Here is a 20,935-nt window from a genome sequence, read left to right on the forward strand (position 1 = left end):
CCTTTTTCCCCCACCTATTCTCATTTTTGTCATTTTTATGTTGTAAATTCATGTTTCTTTTTAAAATTTACATTGATAAACTGAATTTTTTAATGTAATTGAGATTTATTTCCATTTCCTTGTATATAACAACCCTTCACTAACCAAAATCTTCCCCATTTATCCCCCATGGTTGAATCATTTTTATGGCACTTTTTAGTAGCTAAAATGTACAATTCATTTACACTCATTGAAGAATTAATGGTTTTAGTATGAAACTAATTGAAGTTCCATGTTCATTTACAAAGATGCCTAAATTTTAGTTTTTGAGAAATCAACTAGTGTTTCTTTTCTTCCTTTTTGATTAGATTTTTATTTTCTTCAAGTAGTTGTACAAAGGGTTTACCTCAACAATTAGTTTAGAAGAACAATGCATCTTAATCAATGGCCTTAGCTTTTTATATTTAAAATAACTTTTACCATATTTTAAATTAAATGTTAGAAAAAGCTGGAAACAAATTTCAACACCTTTTTTGCATTAAAAATTTTCCCATACCACTTCTATTTCAAATTTACCTTGCCAATATATGATGCATATTTCATGTCAAATTGTGCTCGAGTTAGTATTCTCTTGTTTCTTTAATAAGAATATGAGAAAGTGATATGAGCCTCCATACTAACTTATTTCCATTTAAAAAGACAAAAACAAACTTTAAAACTTTCCTAGTAGATGAACATTTACAAAGATACACTATCTCTATTGATTTGGAATTATAATAAAAATGATGTGGATGCCCTTATCTCTCCTTTCTTATAAAACCATCTTCTTACACATCAGATGATGTTCTGATTTTAGTTATCTTTTTGCCCTTTAAATTATCTTTCTTTTGTTCTTTGCTTTGTTTATTTTAAAGAAACTGTAAATTTATTTAGCCCAGAAAGTTTTTTTTAATTTTATTGTAAAGATGCTATACAAATGGGTTCAGTTACATGAGTAAGGCAATGAGTACATTTCTTGTCAAACATTGTTACCCCTTCCCTTATTGTTCTCCCACTATCCCTTCCCTTCCCCACTTCCCTCACTCCTTTTCCCCCCAAAGTTGTAAAGTTCAGTTCCAATATACTGTTTTATTTTTATATTATCTTTAAGTAGTTATACAGAGGCATTTCCCTGAAAAAATGTTCATGAATACAATATATCTTGATCAATATCACCCCTGTCAACATTCTCATCCATCCCTCTCCTACCCATCCCTTCCCTCACTCTTCCTAATTTTGTAATATATACATTGAATTCTTTTTTTATTGTGAAAATACTGTACAGAGGGGTTACAATTACATAGGCAAGATAATGAGTACATTTCTTATCAAGCATTGTAGCCTCCTCCTTTGTTTCCCCTTTCCATCCCTTCCCATCTTCCCCCCGCCCCCCCCACCCTATCCTCTCCCCCACAAAGTTGTAAAGTTCTTTTTCGACATGACAACTTTTACTTCTCATTGTTGCAACGGGTCCACCTGTATCCTTATTTAAACGAGTTGTTTTTCCCCTTCCCCTCCAAAATTATACCGACATCAAATACAGTGAAAGCAGGGGTTATACTGTGGGGGAGGGACATACAAAACAACAAAGAAATAATCTTATAAATGCGTTAGAAACAAGCGCATGAAAGAAAAACAAACATTTGAATACATATCTTAGAGTTCATTTTCCTAACATCACCTTATCTGACGTTTTCTGCTTGACTCATACATATTCTAGATATTGCAAATAAGGGAATTCTTGACTGCATCCTCCCCCACTTTTCCTCTTTATTTATCTCACCTTTTCTCCTTGACCTTACCCCACACCTTTGGAGTACCCTCTTCCTGGTATTTTATATTGCTGAACTTTGACATTGCATTTCTAAGAAATTATACTATTTGAGTTCTCTCCTACTATCATTTTTTATGTGAAAATATCATTTGAAAATCTGAACCTGCTACTTCCTTCTCTTTATCTCTATCTCCCTCATCCACTCTTGTATGGCTTCTAAAATTGTCAGTCTACCCAAACACTTCTTTCATCAGTGCTGTCAAATCCAGAGGTTTTGAGTCATTGTCCTTGAACAAAACAAGTCACTTTATTCCTTTCTCAGTAGGGCTAATTATTTGAAATGTCCTCTTTACATTAAAACTTGATAACAGTATCTAACTTATAGCTCTTAACAAATGCTAAGCAAATTACTAGGTTGCTGTTATCAAGTAAATTACTAATACAAATACAATTCAAAATTTTATAATGTAGCTGTATTAAAAGGGTATATAATATGAAGGAAACCTGGAAGCTTTTTATATATGCCTATGACTATCTCAATTTATTGACTTCTGAAAGAAAAATCCTAGTACTCTAAGCATAGATATACAGAAAGCACTAACCTCAAGAGACCCGCAAGTCATAGAGTACCATATGGTACAAATGGGAACGTAAGGAAGATCGTTTGTGGGGTAAGAAAAATAGTTGAAATTATGATATAGAGATATTGCGTCATCCTTTTCAATAAAAAAAAGAAGAAAGAAAATATATCTGGCTTCTCATTCCCATACCTTCTCTTTAAACATTATCTACTTCTTGCTTTTACAAACTGTTTTTGAGTTTGTTCATTCAAATGCTTAAATATTCAGAGAGAAGTAGAGTACCACTAAATGAAAAGGAGATGTTCCACTCTAAATGTGTACGCTAGCAGTCTTGTTTTACATTGGTCTCTCTTGCTCTTATCTATCACTAATAATATTGCCATTATTAGTAGTCCTCAGGATTGCCAGAAGGGCTGAGAATCCACCTTGATCACACTGACACAGTTGAGATTCTGCCTTGCCAAAGAGCACATTCCCTTGTATCTATCCCGCTGAAGTGCCTTTGGCATTGAATGCCATTGACAGTGAATTTTACCTTTGTAGTGATGGGGGAAAATGTTGAATATGTGAGATTTATTACATGTAATTACTAGTATGTTGAAGTAACAATTGGTTCATTAACTAGTACGTTAAAGTGATAATTTAACTAGTACATTAAAGTGACAATTCCCACTGAACCTAACCAAATTTCATCTTTAATTCTGCTACCCTAAGCTCTCTGAACTTGACCCTCTTGTAGCAGTTCTTTATTATCTTATGTAGCTTTGTCAGTAACTTACTACCTGTTTTATCCAACCTAGGCTCTTATCTTCAAAAACTTTTTTGCCTTTGCTCATTCTGGCCACTCTAATAAGGGCTTTTATAGTTTTCATTATGGAAAATTTTAATCAGTCACAAAAATAGACAAAATGGTATAATGAATTTCCACATAACCCATCAGGTTATCAACTATTGGCCAACCTAAAAAAATATTTCCCATCTAAAATTCTATGTCCTCCTAATGAAATCCCCTCCTTATGCAGTCCAAATTTTGTTTCTTACTTTGCTGACCTCTTATAAGACTATGTTAGCACTTCATTTTTTTGTTTTCTGACAATCGTCTTTTCTATACTGTATTCTAGCATGAGCTCCCTAGGAACATAGGGAAGTAATGTATACATTTTGAATATAAATGATAACTAATGTAATATTAGAATTGCAATAGGTAATCTGTACAACTGAACCTATGGGTTGAACTGTTAGTAACTGACAAAGAAAGAGGCTAATTTCTAGAAAGGAGTAAATAACAGTATCCATTTTTTAAAATATCTGTGCCTATTTAAATTCATTACTCAGAGGATCAGTAATGATTTCTCATCTTTCTAATAATTATATTCAAATTAAGCAATTTGTGTAGCAGCAATATGTGTTAAAATATGTAAAATATTTTTACAAGTGTAAATAAAATTAGCCTTTATGCTTCAAAAATTGTCCTCTGAAAATGAAATAATCTCAAATTATAAAATTAACAATGATGAACCTATGGCATTTGGCATAAACACTCTTCTTTCCTTCGTTTGAGATTAATTAATATTCAGCTACTTTAATTATTGCCTAAATATTACAGGCATTATGGAAATGAAATAAACCTTAATTTTCCTAGCTATATGCCCTAGAAATAGTGCCAGGCATTGTTTAAAACATTTGAACATGGATTTTATGCATTTGTCTCTCTATTTACTTAGCTATTTTAATAGAATTTAAAGCTCTTTGGTGAAATTTCCCATAAATATCGCTAGTACAAATCACCTGGCACTGGCTGTCAATTAGCTTGTACTGCATAAACATTATTCTTAAAACCACAGTATGACCTTCAGGACTCAAAACCAAACTATTATTTCAAGATAGAACTGGATTCAATAACCAGTGTAAAGTGACCATTAGGGATATGTGAACATGTGTCCAATTGGTAGCCTCTCACTCCAGTATTCCAGAGTTTCCAATAATTAATGTATCTTCTAATATTTCAGCAGCAGCAGAATATTGTCATTTGGTGCTGAAATTAAGGCATAAAACCATCATCTTATATCCTAGGGATCTTCTGTATGGTACCATTTTACTAATAAGCTTCGTTAATATTTGGCACTGTCTTTTATCTAAATGGCTTGATGACAGTTTCAAAGGCAAGAACACTCAAGACAGCACTTTATTTTATGCCTGTAGTTGGAATATGGACAAAACACAGTGTCAACTAATGATGTAGTAGCCAAGTTAAAATGGCTTTAAATGGAAGGAACAATAACCTTATTAATTTACTGTTATTTCAGATGCCACTCTCCAGAAAAAAAAAATAAATCATGCAACTCATTTTCTATCCATGACATGTTTGCTTGAGTTCATCACATTACTGATAATTAGAGGGAGAAAAGGGGTTGGACAAGGAAATAAAAGAAAAATCCAATCAAAGTTTGCTTGCCCTTAGAATAGCCTGGAAATCAGCCTTTCCATTAACTATGCAGAAATCTTTCAAGTCTTTGGTCCCAAGGAAAGTGAACTACATAAGTAAATCCACTTTAAGTTAATGCTTTTCTTTGATTCCATGCTGAAACATTTTATGATTCTTTTTCAAAGTACATTTCTAATTCCTTATTTGGACAAATAGTAGTCCATGTTATGTAAGGTAAAAGGTAGTTAACAAATTCTTTGTTACAAGTGAACATTCCTCCTTTATATTACATTTATTTGTAAATGAACAAGAACAAACTATAGATTTTTAAAAGTGTTATAATCTAAAATTCACAGTTCTCTTATCTTTAAGGTGACCATCTTACTGATCTAGAATGTTTCAAGAAATGGGGAAATTGAGGAACCAGTTCTTTTATGATAAAGTTTTTGTTTTGTTTTGGTCCAGTCATGTGGCCTGAACTCTGGGCCTGAGCACTGTCCCTCACTGTCCCTAGCTCAAGGCTAGTGCTCTACCACTTGAGCCACAGCACCACTTCCTGCTCATTTTTCTTTTTGCTTATGTGGTGCTAGGAATCGAACCCAGGGCCTCATGCATGCAAGGCAAGTGCTCTACCACTGAGCCACCTTCCCAGCCCAAGTTCTTTTATGATAAACAGAGGTCCATGGAGAAATGGCCCTTTGGTCCCTGATTGTTGCTTGCAAGGGAAATTGGAGCTCATAGTTACACAACTATTAAAAAGGGAGGGAGGGGGTCCAGGATCTGCAATGCCAACCAACTTGTAAGGATCATGAATTCCCATACAACACAGTAGAGTAGCCGTTTTGATTGGCTTAGGTAGATCATAAAGCAATTCACTTCTTCCAGCAGATACTCATTTGTCTCATCACTTCCTGAGCACTGGCACAGGCCATCAAACAGCAGGCTGCACATGCCAGGAGTCAAACAGATATTCTCAGTGCCCTGTGCTGCCTCTGTTCAGCAGTAGTGACAGTACAAAGTGTTGTCTCTGCAAAGAGAGGATAAGTGACATTTTCTAATGGCCAACCAGGCAAGGTTTCCTGAAAGCAGTTGTGTTGGAGTTCTGTCTTCAAGTCTCAGCCTTTTAAAGAGGAGGTGCATTTCAGATGGAAGAAAATAATAAGACAAGAAAAGCAAAAAGAAAAAGAAAAGCATAGGCCTGGTTGACAGGCTGTGAAAGTCAGGTTTGTCTATACTACATGACAACTCTCATCCAATAAATATTTATTGCATCTCTACAATGAACAAGTCTCAGTCCTAAATTGTCAGAATAAGATTGTTTTTATTTTTTATAAGTGCCTTGCATATAGGGAGCCAACATTTTCATAAGAAAATGATCAACAATAATAAAAAAATTTAAGCAAAACACAACAGCAAATGATGAGAAGTGCTCTTTTATTTCAGTCACGTTGGTCTCCTGACTGCTCTTGGAACTCTTCAATCTGAACCTGGCCTCAGGCTTTGCACTTACTGTTCCCTCATCCTTGATGATTATTTTCAAGATGCTCACAGACTCACATTCTTTAAGATCTCTAGTTAATAGCACCTTACCAGGGTAGATCTGAATTAATGTAGGAGACACCATTCTTTCCTGATGACTCCTTTCCATTCCAACCTCTGATTTTCACCCCAGAAGCAATTACCATCTGGCAGGACATTTCATTTTTTTTGTTTGTTTCTTTCATTTCTGTTCTATTATTGTTTCTTTTATTTCTCTCTCTAGTGGAAAGTAAGCACCATAAAAGGGATTTTTGCCTCTTTTCCTCACTGTTGTACTCCATTATCCGGGAAGAACCTAGTGCTTTCAAGATATAGTTGCATTATGAAGAAATAGGCAGAAAACTAAAGTGGAATCGAGGTGCTTAAATAAATTCAATGTTGCTGTTTTATCGGGAGGCTAGGAAAGTCTTTTCTAAAGAAATTACACATGGCTAAAAATCTGACTAGAAATAAGAAGCAACCACAACTTTCATAGGAAGGACTTTCCAGGCAGAGACAAAGGCAAGAGCACCTTTGGCTGGCATGGTATGCATGAATATGGTAAAATGTGATGCCAAAAAGATAATAATGAGCTCCATTGAGGATGTGGATTTGCTCTGAGATGGGAAGCTATGGAGTGGTAACGTTTCAATTTATTTTGCTTTATTTTAGCAGAATAGTTGACACGATTTTACTTCCTTTTGTAAAGCATCAACAGGAATCAGTACAGAGAAGCAGAAACACATAGACAGGTATCAAGGCAGTAGTGCAAGTGGCATGGAAAGCTGGGAAATGTAAGAGTCAGCACGGTTTTGAAGGTAAAGTTGACCAGATCTGCTAATGGAGTAGATGGAAGTGCAGAGGGAAATGTCAAGAAGAAATTCAAAGATTGAAGCCAAAACAAATATATATGGGCGTTTCCATCATCTGAGTTTGGGAAAGACTATGATGAAAGGAGCAGATGTCATCTTAGGAGAGGAGAGGTAAAAATGAAGAATTGATTTGGGAAATGGTACATTTGAAAGTGGCTATTAGATATGCAAATGAAGTTCTTGAATAGACAGTGGAAATTTGAATCTTGAAAGTTCAAAAATAGAGCTACAAATCTGGCATGCACTGGTCTTTAAAACATGGGAGTCGATGAAAGCACCAAGGTAATTGGTGGTGTTGATTAGGATAAAACTACAATTTGCATAGTGAGTTACCATTTACTAAGCACTTCCATATTGACTGGAAAATGAAGGGAGTGGAGACTAAAAATCTAAATTGGGCTTGGAAAAGAAAAGTAAATGAAGACTAAAATATGAGAAAATTCTGATAAAAACATGATTTACAAATGATTTGGTCTGGAGGAAAGGTTGTTAAAGACAGTCCCAGTTCTTTCATGAAGAAGGTGGGTGTGGCAGGGCTGAGCAGAAGGAAGGCAACTATTATGTTGAAGATGGTAAGTTTCTGGAGCTCTTCAACAGAAGGGAGAAATTCTTAACAAGGTCAGTCCTGCTGTTCCCTTCGAGACTCAGTTCAATACGCTGTGGCTGTGAATGAAGAAAGCAAAACCATCCTCGCTGAAAGCTGTTGAATAGTAGAGGGTAGTGCTAATGGGGAAAACACTAAACAAGAGGGTCAATGTGATTAAAGTATTCTCTCTCTAGATATATGAAATACCACAGTGACCCACTTTGGATAATTAACATACAGTAAAAAACGTATGTATAGGAATGTAAAATATGTCCTGCAAGTGGTAGGGTTCTAGTAGGAGGAGAGAAAGTGAAGGAAGATCAGAATGCCTTATGTACATGGTATGAAATGAAGCAATGAGGCTTGTTGAGAGTGGTTTGAGAAGGGGAGAAGGGAGAGGGATAGAGAAGTGAGTCTGACCTAGGTACATTATACATATATATTTAGATAGATAGATAGATAGATAGATAGATAGATAGATAGATAGATAGATAGATAGATAGATAGATAGATAGATAGATAGATAGATAGATAGACAGACTAAAATGAAACCTCCTTGTACAACTAATGCTTCAAAAGTGTAAAGACAAAAACAGAGGGCTGGGAAGGTGGCTCAGTGGTAGAGTGCTTGCCTCACATGCACGAAGCCCTGGGTTCAATTCCTCAGTACTACATAAACAGAAAAAGCGGGAAGTGGTGCTGTGGCTCAAGTGTTAGAGCGCTAGTCTTGAGTCGAGGCCCAGAATTCAAGCCCCACAACCAACTAAATAAATAAATAAAGAGATAGATAAATAAAATAAACACAAACTGAGTTCAAATATCACTTTTCTGGGAAATCCCCCTTGTCCCAGCTCCATACTTTGAGTTAGGGCTGTTTCATGGAGTTACAGATTCCATTGCATTTTGTAATCATTTGTTTGTATCACCTTCAATTCCTTTGAAAGATTTTAGAGCACTGAGTTTCTTAAAGAGGGAAGTTTTTGACCTTGACATCTGTGTCATCAGCACCTCAGGTACTGTGTGAAATGTACTGTGCTAACAGGTCTATGAATGCATAGGTGGAGGGCAGTAATGGGGTCTCAACGGAAGTTCTTCATGAAATTTGTACTCATGTGAAAGAATGAGGGTTTCTGTGAAGCCCAGGAGCAGGATAGAGAGAGAAGAAAGTGAGATTTAAGGTCATGTTTTTTCAACTTCAGCTTTGACTCAAAAAGGACCTAGTCTGTGCTTTGTGAGGGAGGGGATTGGGCATCACCAGAAAACAAACTTTGAAATACCACATGGAGAGACCACACTATATTTCCTAGCTGTTTGAGAGTTGAAATGAAGCATTAAAATCTCCTCTCTGAATTGTTTTCCTGTTTTAAGAATGGGACAAGGCATTTATTATAAAAATGAGAACTTGCCCATAGTCTGCTGAGTTTGACATATGACTGAATAAGAATGTGAGAGGAAATAAATGCCAAGTGACTAGATAGGGAGCAACCGCTGAGTCAGCTTACTATTTAATGTAATTCAGTGACTATGTGGTGAATACCTCACACTGTGTCAGGCACTATGCTTGATACCATAAATACCATAGCAATCAAAATATAAATGCTCTCCTCCCTGATAGAACATATATTCTAGTAAATGTAATGGTAATAATAGTTAGCATTCATGAGATTGCTATGTACCAGGTGCTCAGGGTTGTGCCTAATGCTCATGACAAACTTGTGAATAAGCATGTACATATTACTTCATGTTATAAATGGAAATACTATATTTTAGAATATAGCCTAAAGCTACTGAGATTCTATTGGAAGCAAAAGCTAAGGAAGTTAAGACTTCACGGGACAAAAAGAAATGATAAATTTCCAACCAATCAGTTAGCTCAACAGAAGAATAAGCAGAAAAAAATGACAAAACTCAACTGTAAAAATATAATTTTCATTAAGCATTCCAAGAGACATCTAGGGGCAGACATTTCCCAATTCCTCAGGGAAAGCATTAGAGGACTAATTTTGCATAAGTCCTTGAATGGTTCTTCCGTTATGAGTCTGTTACACCGGGGCCCACTATAAGTATGAATGGATTTGCAGCACATAGTTCTTCTAAGGAACATGTCTGTGCTCTTCAGTTCTTAAAAGCCCTTGTGTCAGAAGCATTTTGTTAAGGATTCACTCCCTGTCTGTGATTTGGAGGTTTCTGTGAGATTCACTCATCTTGAAAGCTTCCTATCTCTTTTATTGGCATCAGTTCTGGCTCCTAGTCATTGGTTCCAGATTCTTCTTGTGTAGTGTGTTCATGGTTGGCATCTTAAAGCTGTGGAAGCCAGAATCAACCCATATGCTCAGAATTTGTGTTTTACATTAGCACCCATGGATATATGGCATTGTCACTAGACATGGGCGCTGGAATCACAGTGGCAACTTTCACTCAGATCCCTCCTCCATAACCAATCACACACTTCAACATCCTCATCTTTTTTTAAATTTTTATTTATTTTTATTGTGAAAATACTGTACAGAGGGGTTACAATTACATGGGCAAGATAATGAGTACATTTCTTATCAAGCATTGTAGCCTCCTCCTTTGTTTCCCCTTCAAATCCCTTCCCATCCTCCCCCCCGCCCAACATCCTCATCTTTAAATGAATGTAATACTCATTCTGAACTTTAGGCTTATTTGTAAAATTATTAGGTAGGCAGTCCTAAGTACAGTGCCTGACTCCTCATCTTTAAATGAATATACTACTAATTCTTAACTTTAAGCTTATTAGTAAAATTAGGAGAAAGGAAGTGCTTAGCACAGTGCTTGACTCAAAACATTTTAGTTATCATCATCATCATCTTTATTCACTTGTGATAAATATACTTCCCAATGGAGATCAGACAACATTCTGTTCAAAAAGCAGGAAATCCATTTTGTTACTTTCCCAAGTGATGTTCAATAATGTGTTTTATACTAAAGAATAGCTGTAAAGTTATAGCACAGGGGATTTATAATATAGTAGCTTGGAGTTTATTGCATGTACAATATTTCCATTGCATTCCTCTAGGAATTAATTCTTCCCTTCATACCAAATTATAGCCATTAGATCATTTTAACTTGGAGAGTGTAGACAATAGCTTGTGAATATCAACTTTCTTACCCATTTTAGGAGCTTCTATTGAGTAGGGCATTAAGTTGGACCTGTAAGTGGACTAGATATGAATTGCCTGTTGCAACAATGGACTATGATGGTACTCTACTAGCACTCATTTAAAGTCATTGATAGTTCCATTTAGATGGAATTGGCCACTCAAGATCCTATACCCACATTATAGGAAACTAAACAAACAGAATAGCTATCACCTCTAACACACAACCTACTGTATATCCTATGACTGTCTTAGGTGCTTCTTTCTAAGTAGTTTATACTATATTCTATATCTGCTTTAAGTATGTGTCAGAGTACTACCCACTAGGTCTGTGATATATTTGGTTATTGGTGTGAATGACTATGAGATGTGTTCTACTCACTTAGCCTGCTCTCCATGCCACACAGCAGCACCATTGTTGTCATGAGCAGCAGATTTCTAAAATGGGAACTGCAAAATTTTTCTAAATTAGAAATATGGTTAATTTTTTTGCCTGATTCAATGTTTATATATATATATATATATATATATATATATATATAGTAAAAATACTGTACAGAGGGTTTACAGTTACATGAGCAAAGTAATGAGTACATTTCCTATCAAGCATTGTTACACCCTCCTCTATATTTCCCCTACCATCCCTTTTCCTCCTACTTCCCAGCTCCTCCCTTCCCTCTCTTCCCTCACAAAGTTGTAAAGTTTATTTTCAACTTACTTTCTTGTACATCTCATTGTTACAATGGGTCATCCTGTATCCTTATTTCAGCATTTTGTTATTTCCCTTCCCCTCCCCAAATTAGAAAAACACATATACAAGATGCAGGACACCAGAATCAAATACAGTGACAAACAAGGGTTGTACCATGGGGGAAGAACATACAAAAGAAACAAAAAAAAATCATATAGTACATTATCAATACATTAAGAACAGCAACAAAGATAAAACCACTTGTGTCCCTATCTTGGGGTTCATTTTGCTTAGCATCAGGTTATATGGTCATACATACATAGCTTTTGACCTCTTCTGCTTGTCCTAGACATACACTAGTTATTGCAGATAAGGGAAATTGGTTAATTCTTTAATAAAGCAGTTGTTACAAACAGGTATACGATATAACAAAGATTCAAAATGTTCCATACATTAGTTTACTTGAATCCTTACAATGAACTTTCCCTTCTAATAACATAAAGTTTTTATTTTGGAAGTTTTAGATTTATAGAATAATTTAATTGTACTACAGAGAGCTTTCTTATACCACACATCTAATTTCTCTTAATAACATCTTAAGCCTATATATTTATGCTTAATGAATCATTATTAACTAATGCTCATATTAATTAATGTTCATAATAACTAGTCATTATTAACTAATGTTCATATTTTATTCAGAGTCCCTTAGGTTTTAATCTAATGGCCTTTTTCTGTCCCTGGATTCCACCCAGGATACAACTTTGCATTAATTATCACACTCTAGGTTTCTCTTGGCTATGCCAGTTTTTTTTGGGGGGGGAGGACTTTTTGTTTTTATGAGCTGGACAATTTTCATGAGTATTGGCCAGAAGTTTTATAGACTCTTCCTCAATTAGGATTTCTGATGGCTTTTTTCATGGTTATATGAGGGGTAGTGGATTTTGTGAGGGAGACCACTGAAGGAACACACCATTCTCCTTACATCAAGTTAAAAGCATATACTGTCAAAATGACATCACTGGTTAATGTGACCCTTTATCACCTGACTAATGAAGTATTTGTCAGGTCTATCTTTTCCAAAATGACTCATTGTCTTCTCTTGCTGAGGTCACTTTATGCAGCCCACAATTTCAGAGCAAAGAGATGCTCCATCACCTTACGTAGTTACATAAACGATTTGTAATTCTTCTGCATCAGAGAGTTGCCACAACACTTCCTTAATGGATGAGAAAACTAAGCCTTGCCCAGTACTAGCCCATTGCGTTGCATTCTATGCCTTCAGCTGTTGTTGCTCAGGATCTCTTCTGGACTGAACTGGGCAGGAAATTGCTCTTTGTGTAAAAGTCCTATCTCTGCTTTGCTAAATAAGCACTTCCAAAGCCAACTGGGCCATTTTGGACTACTCAGCAGCTACTGCTCTATTGGCCCATTTCATGATATAGCTATTTATTCTGTAGGTAGCAAGTATGCACATGCAATTATCAGGAGGATGCCAGGCAAGAAGAAATGGAATTCAAGGATTGCACTAATTTTTACTTTACTCAATATGCCTTATTTCTTCTTTTCTCAATTTATCCCTGCCTCACTGAGGATGGGAAATTGAACAGAGACCTACCTGGTATGAAGCAAGGATATACCAGATATAGAGAAAGAATAGAATCTTCAGAGGCCTGAGTCTAATGGAGGAGTAGCAATGGGCTGGTGTTGCTAGAGGAAATAAATTAGGATTGTAAGATTGAATCAGTCTGAGTCTCATGAGCAGAAAATTCTAGATTTAGTTTTGAATACGATAGATAACCAATTAGCAGAGAAATGATAATATTTGTGTTGGAAAACTCTGTTCTGACTCTCAAGTACAGGAAAAAAAGACTAAAAAATGCAAATAAAAACAATCTGAGATACCACCTTATGCCAGTCAGCATGGCTTATATCCTAAATTTAGATAACAAAAAATGCTGGCAGGGATGTGGAGAAAGAGGAACCCTACTGCACTGCTGGTGGTAATGTAAACTAATACAACCACTCTGGAAAGCAGTCTGGAGATTCCTCAGAAAACTAATCATAGACCTTCAATACAGTCCAGCAATACCACTCCTAGGTATCTCCCTTGAGCAATAGGAACCAAGATACAAGGACATATGTACCTCCATGTTCATTGTTGCACTGTTCACAATAGCCAAGATATGGAAACAACCCAGATGCTCCACACAGATGAGTGGAACCAGAAATTGTGGTGCCTATATATAATGGAATATTACACAGCCATTAGAAAGGACAAAATAATGACATTCATTGTGGAATAGGATGGAACTAGAACAAATCATGTTGAACAAAATAAGCCAAGAACAGAGGGACAAATGGCATATGGGCTTGCTGATATGCGGATGTTAAATTCAAAACATGAGATATGACCAAGTAAATAGGATACAAGAAACAAAGGACCTTTTCTTAATTTGTCATATTGTTTTTAGATGACTCTGTTCTTGACCCCACATATGGTATATGCATATGCACATAAGTAGGAAGCTGGGAGGAGGGCACAGAAAATAAAAAACAAAAATAAAACAGACTGTCTGTCCAGACACTGGTTGGTGGCTCACACCTGTAATCCTTGTGATTCAGGAAGCTAAGATTTGAGGATTGGTGCTCAATGCCAGCCTAAGAAGAAAACCTATGACACCTTTATCTCTAACCAGCAAAGAGCTTGAAGTGGTAGAGAGCAAGCCTTAAGCAAAAAAAAGCCAAGCTTCAGCATCAGTACCAAAAAAGAAGACAGTTAAAAAAACAAAAAAAGAACAGATTGTCTGGGACAGAAACAAGAAGTTGTGCAGCTATGAGACCAGGGCAAGGGGTGGGGGAGGGGGGGCATCAACCAGAGATAGAAAAGCCAGAGTGGCAATGTTAGTGGTGAAAAAACTACACATGTATCTTGGAGGTGGACATGACAGGATTGGCTGATGGATTTCTTAGAACCAAGAGGCTAAAGAGGGGGAAATCAAAAATCAAAAGTTGTTATCCTAATAGCAGTGCTAATTACTGGCGTAAAGGAGACAGAAAAAAGAAGATTTGAGCATGTTTAATTTGAGATGAAGTTTATTAGCCAGATTGGAGCTAGGAGTGTTCATTTCGGGGAGACACATTCTGACCGATAGATGATATTGAAATACATGGAACTGAAGGGGAGCACTACCTGGGAAATGTTACTAGAGGCAAAAATCCTAGAAGAAAGGATATATAAGAGGAGATGAGAACAGTAGAAAACTAGACAAATATGTACTATGGAAAACAAGTAAAGAAATAGCTGAGGTAGACAGTGATAGAGATACCCATATGACATGATATAGACATTGAATAAAGTCTCATGCCCTCAGTGGTGATATGAGAGTCTCCTAACTTGGATACAAGAGATGTTGCCTCCAATCAGTGAACTTAAGACAGCATAGCAGAATAGTTTACCTCCACAGTGGTCCAAGGGACAAAGAGATGACTATATTTTATATGTTTTTTATTGTAAAAATACTGTACAGAGGGGTTACAGTTACATGAGCAAGGTAATGAGTACATTTCCTATCATGCATTGTTACCTCCTTCTTTGTTTTTCCCCTACCATCCCTTCCCTCCCCACCTCCCCAGCTAGAGATGAATATATTTATATAATTCACATAGTCTAGCCAGTCTTATGGTTGTAGTCAATGTACACCATAATTTGGGTTGAAGTAGCTAAAAATAAGGTCTGCTTTGGCAACTGATTTTTCAATTATTTCCACTTCCTCTAAACCATCAGTGTCGACATTATCCCTGAACTAATGAGTACACTGTGAGAATCAATAGTCAATTTCACCAACCTAAGTAGTAAAGTACTAAACAAAAATCTTTTTGATAAGTTTTTTTTATTGTGAAAATACTATACAGAGGGTTTACAGTTACATGAGCAAGGTAATGAGTACATTTCTTATCAAGCATTGTTGCCTCCTCCTTTGTTTTTCCCCTACCATCCCTTCCCTCACACCTCCACAACTACACTCTCCTCCCCCCACCTAAATTGTAAAGTTCATTTTTCAACATAATGTCTTGTACATCTCATTGTTATTAAGAATTTTGTTTTTTCCCTTCCTCTCCCAACCTAGAGAAGTGTATATACAAGATGCAGGGCACCAACATCAAATACAGTGAAAACAGGGGTTAAACCGTGGGGGAGGAACATACAAAGTAACAAAAAAAATCACAGGGTACATTATAAATATGTTAGAAACAATAGCAAGAAAGAAAAAAACCACTTGTGTCCCTATCTTGGGGTTCATTTCGCTTAACTTCATCTTATCTGGTCATATGTACATAGTTTTTGAACAAAAATCTTGAAGCCACAGCTAGGTTTAAGAGTACAGGTGCACCAGGCGCTGGTGGCTCATGCCTGTAATCCTAGCTACTCAGGAGGCTGAGATCTGAGGATCACGGTTCAAAGCCAGCTCAGACAGAAAAGGCCATGAGACTCTGATCTCCAATAAACCACTAGAAAAACTGGAAATGGCACTGTGGCTCAAGCAGTAGAGCCCTCGCCTTGAGCTAAAGAGTGCAAGGACAGAGCCCAGGCCCAGAGTTCAAGCCCCATGACAGACCAAAAAAAAAAAAAAAGTACAGGAGCTATTCTGCTCATCTACTAGGATTATCCTGGACATATACTAATTATTACACATGAGAGAAACTATGGGATCTATATTTCTTTAGTTCTGGCTTACTTCACTTAATATGATTTTTCTCGGGAGCTGGGAAGGTAGCTTAGTGGTAGTGTGCTTTACTTGCAGGCATGAGGCCCTGGGTTCGATTCCTCAGCACCACATAAGCGAACAAAAGCCGGAAATGGAGCTGTGGCTCAAGTGGTAGAGCACTCAACTTGAGCTGAAGAGTTGAGGGACAGCGCCCAGGCCAGGAGTTCAGGTCCCACAAGGGATAAAATATACATACATACATACATATATATATGTGTGTGTGTGTGTGTGTGTATATATATATATATATATAATTTTTCCCAAATCTTTCCATTTCCTTATGAATGGGGATGTGTCATTCTTTCTGATGGAGGCATAGAATTCCATCATATATATATATATATATATATATATGGTATATATATATATATATATATATATATATATATATATATATATATATATACCACATTTGGTATATATATATATACCATATATATATATATACACCATATATATGTATATATATATACCACATTTGGTATATATATATATATGGTGTATATATATATATATATATATATATACACCATATATATATATATATATACCACATTTTCTTGATCCATTCATCCACTGATCGCCATCTGAGTTGGTTCCATATCTTCGCTATGGTAAATAATGTTCAATGAACATGGTGTGCTGGTAGCTTTAGAATGGTCTTGTTTGTGGTTATTTGGGTAATGCCCACAAGTGGAATTTCTTGGTCATAGGGGAGTTCTATGTGGAGTCTTTTGAGGAACCTCCATACTCCTTTCCAGAGTGGTTGAACAAGTTTACACTCCTACCAACAATGCAGTAGAGTTCCCTTCTGTCCACATCCCCTCCAGCATCTGTTGTTATTAGATTTGTTGATTATAGCCCTTCTAACTGGTGAGATGGAATATCAATGTTGTTAGGATTTGCATGTTTATAGCCAGAGATGTTGAACTTTTCCTCATAAGTCTATTGGACAGATTTGTTCTTGGGGGATTTAATTTTCTGAGTTCCAAGTATATTTTAGATATGAGGTCCTTGTCTGTTGTATGGCTACTGAAGATCTCCCAATGTGGGGCTTTCTATTTATCCTGTTCAATAGCTATGTACAATGACCATATAAGATGATGTTAAGAGAAATGAACTCCAAGATATGGAAACAAGAGGTTTTTCTTTGTTGTTGTTGTTTTTAATGTGCTATGTGATGTTATTTCTTTTTTTCTTTCATTGTTTCTTTTCTTTCCCTATGGTTTATCCCTTATTGTCACTGTATTTGATTTGGGTACCCTGGGTATTATATATACATTTTTCTGAATTAGGGAAGGGAGGGGGAACAACAAAAAAGGTGAGACAAAACCCAAACGGCAAACCAATGCAACAGAGAGATTCACAAGATAATATGTTAGAAATGAGATGTACAACTTAAGGGGTTAGGGAAAGTGGGAGAAAATGAGGGAGGGGTTAACAAATTTGACAAGAAATTTACTCACTACCTTACATATGTAACTGTAACCCCTCTGTACATTAATAAAATGAAGTTTAAAATATTAACAAAAGAGTACAGGTGCAATGTAATTACATGAACGTTATCTGTTTTTCACTGGTTTATTTGTTGATTGGATGCTTTGGGGTCAGTATTTGGTTTGAACTCTGGCAAGTATTCTACTGGTGGAGCCACACTTCCAACCCTTTCTCTCTAGTTATGTTTTTACAATTAATTTTATAGTTTTTCTGGTTTTGAATTTGTGCTTGGGATTGAACCAAAGACCTTACACTTACTAGACAAGCACTGAACCATTACACTAGACTCTCAACCCCTTCTTTGGTTATTTTAAAGATAAGGTCTCACTTTTTGCTTGGACCAGCCTGAACTGCAGTTCACCCATTTATACTCTCCATTGTAAGTGGGCTGACAGGCATGTACTACTATAGCCAGCTATTGGTTGAGATGGGTTTTCATGAACTTTTTGTCTGGGTTGATTTTAAACTGTAATCCTCCTGATCTCTATTTCTTGAATAGCTAGACTTACAAGCATGAGATACCACACCAAGCTGAAGGTTGTTTATTTTGACAATAACAAATGGATAGATAGATAAGAGTGACTACCTGTGTTTAAAAATTAGTATCTTGTGTTCGGGTAGATTAGAATAGTTAAAACGGTGATATGCAGAAAAATCATAACAAGACCTTATTATAAAGCAATATTTGGAACAAAATATCCATCCAATTAATTTGAAATGCTAATATACCAAAAGTTTTATTAAATATGAATCCGATTTTTAAGTGTGACCAGTAGTTCAAGAATTTGAGTTCCTTCGTGAGGAAGTCAAGCGTACAACTCTCATAGTACTTAGCACACCATCAAGTAATTTACTTGTTGATTGGCTGCTTGGTTAATTGATAAATGGTTGTTTGGCTGGTGGATTGACTGATGAATGGCATTCAGGCAAGAGTTTAGTAAATGACTAAGAAGTAAACAAGAGAAGGCTGTATTTGCTACCTGTTTTTCCAACTTGCCTTTTGGAACCAAACTTTTCCAAATGGGAAGTTTATTCATCCAACAAACGTTATTAGGTTTTGTGCTCAGCTTTGATACAAACAACATTTGTTGCAAAACAAAATTAAGACCTTTAGTGTTCCTAAGCATTTAAAAGATGTTGGCCACCCTACAGAAATCAAAATAACAATGAGGGATGAGAGTGTAGGTCAACAATTTTTTTTAAGTATGCTTAGATGCCCGTGGCCCTAGGTTCTACCTTCAGATCCAAAAAAGGAAAAGAATGGAGAGAAAGAAGGGGAGAAGGAGAGAGAAAAAATTGTAGAGAGGGAGGTCACTACTAAATAATGAAATTAGAGTGAGAATATGTAACTGTTACCTAATAGAAAGATCTATTTTCCCCTTCAATGAGTATTTTGATGCCCTCTCCCATAAATCATAGTCTTTTTCCTAAAGTTTTATGTCCAAATGCCATGCTTTGTCTACTGGTTAACTAAATATTAAATGCTACCATGAAAGTTCACAATATTAGGGGAAAATGCAAGTGTTCTTTAAGAAAATGAAGATACAATTTGATAAGGACAGCACCCAATTACAGTATTTACAAAGTAACGATAAAAGATGGAGGAAAATGGCAAATAGTGCTTTGATAATTAAAACAAGAAAACTGGGAAGATAGCATCAAGAAAAAAAGAGATGTGAGTAATTTAAAATGGAACTTAAACAGGACATAATTATTTTAGTTTGTATTAGCATTAATATTCTGTTTACATTCAGGTTTGATAGGAAAATTTGAATAATGGATTGTATTTGGAATGAGGAATGATTTTACTATTTAAATGCTATTTTTCATGTAGCCTATTATTACATTGTCAGGTTTAATTTATGTATTGAAGCTGCTGTCTCCTGGTAGAAGATTTCTCAGTGAAATTATCCATCGTGTGAAATGAGAAAAGGCCATGTTGGATTTATTTAGTGATTTCCCATTGGGAAAATATGTTCACATTGAGAATTCAGACACCTGGGTTTATCTTGTATATTTATTTCAGGCAAAGGAAGATGAGAGTAGGAGTTCCTTCTCTTATCTAAATGATCATTAAAGTAGCTTTGTTTTAGATAACTAGTCTCAAATCCCTAAATTGCGAAAATAGAAGAGCTAAGTGATGGTTTCTAATACCAAACATATCGAAGTTTTCAATTCGTACTCATATCCACTGCTACTTAGAGTAGGTAACCCTCTCTTCATTGTTATTATTGTTGTTGTTGTTGTTATCTTTAAGTAGTTTACAAAGGGTTTCAATGAAACACATCAGTTTATGAGTACAATGCATCTTGATCAATGTTACCCTTTCAACATTCTCTGTCTCTCCCAAAAACTCTTTTAAATGATTTTTTTCCAAGTCTTTCCATTTCCTGACAAATGGGGCAGTGTCATTCTTTCTGATGGAAACAGAATTCCAGTGTGTGTGTGTGTGTGTGTGTGTGTGTGTGTGTGTGTGTGTGTGTGTGTGTGTGTGTGCGCGCGCGCGCTTGATCCATTCATCTATTGAGGGGCATCTAGGTTGGTTCCATATCTTAGCTATGGTGAATAATGTTGCCCACGGTTTCCCTTATTTACAATAATTAGTATATGTCTAGAATAATCTAATCAGATGAACAGAAATTCTCAAAAGCTAGGTACATATGACTACATAAGACGATGCTAAGTGAAATGAACCCTAAGATATGGACACTAGAGGTTTTTCTTTGTTGTTGTTGTTTTTAATGCACTACTATGTGGTTTTATTGTTTTTGTGTGTTCTTCTTCCTGTGGTATATCCCTGTTCTCACCGTATTTGATTTTGGTACCTTGCACCTTGTATATACATTTATATAATTTGGGGAGGGGAAGGAGAAGGGGAATAACAAAATGTTGAAACAAGGACATAGGATGATCCATTGCAACAATGATGCTCACAAGACACTATGCTGGAAATGAACTTTACAACTTTGTCAGGGCGGGGGAGGAAGGAGAAAGTTGGGGAGGGAAGGGATAGTAGGAAAAAAACAGAGGAGGGGGTAATGATGCTTGACAAGAAATGTACTCATTACCTTACTGATGTAAC

General features: G+C 36.0%; 1 protein-coding gene across 1 annotated transcript in view; it reads left to right on the forward strand.

The window, feature by feature from the left end:
* Magi2 (membrane associated guanylate kinase, WW and PDZ domain containing 2) overlaps nucleotides 1-20,935 on the forward strand; it is a gene marked incomplete at its 3' end in the record, with an annotated part of 913,285 nt that overhangs the window by 667,973 nt on the left and 224,377 nt on the right. The gene's annotated exons all lie outside the window — the stretch shown is intronic.

The sequence above is a fragment of the Dipodomys ordii genome, unplaced genomic scaffold (genome assembly GCF_000151885.1).
Source record: "Dipodomys ordii isolate 6190 unplaced genomic scaffold, Dord_2.0 Scaffold207, whole genome shotgun sequence".
Taxonomy (NCBI): domain Eukaryota; kingdom Metazoa; phylum Chordata; class Mammalia; order Rodentia; family Heteromyidae; genus Dipodomys; species Dipodomys ordii.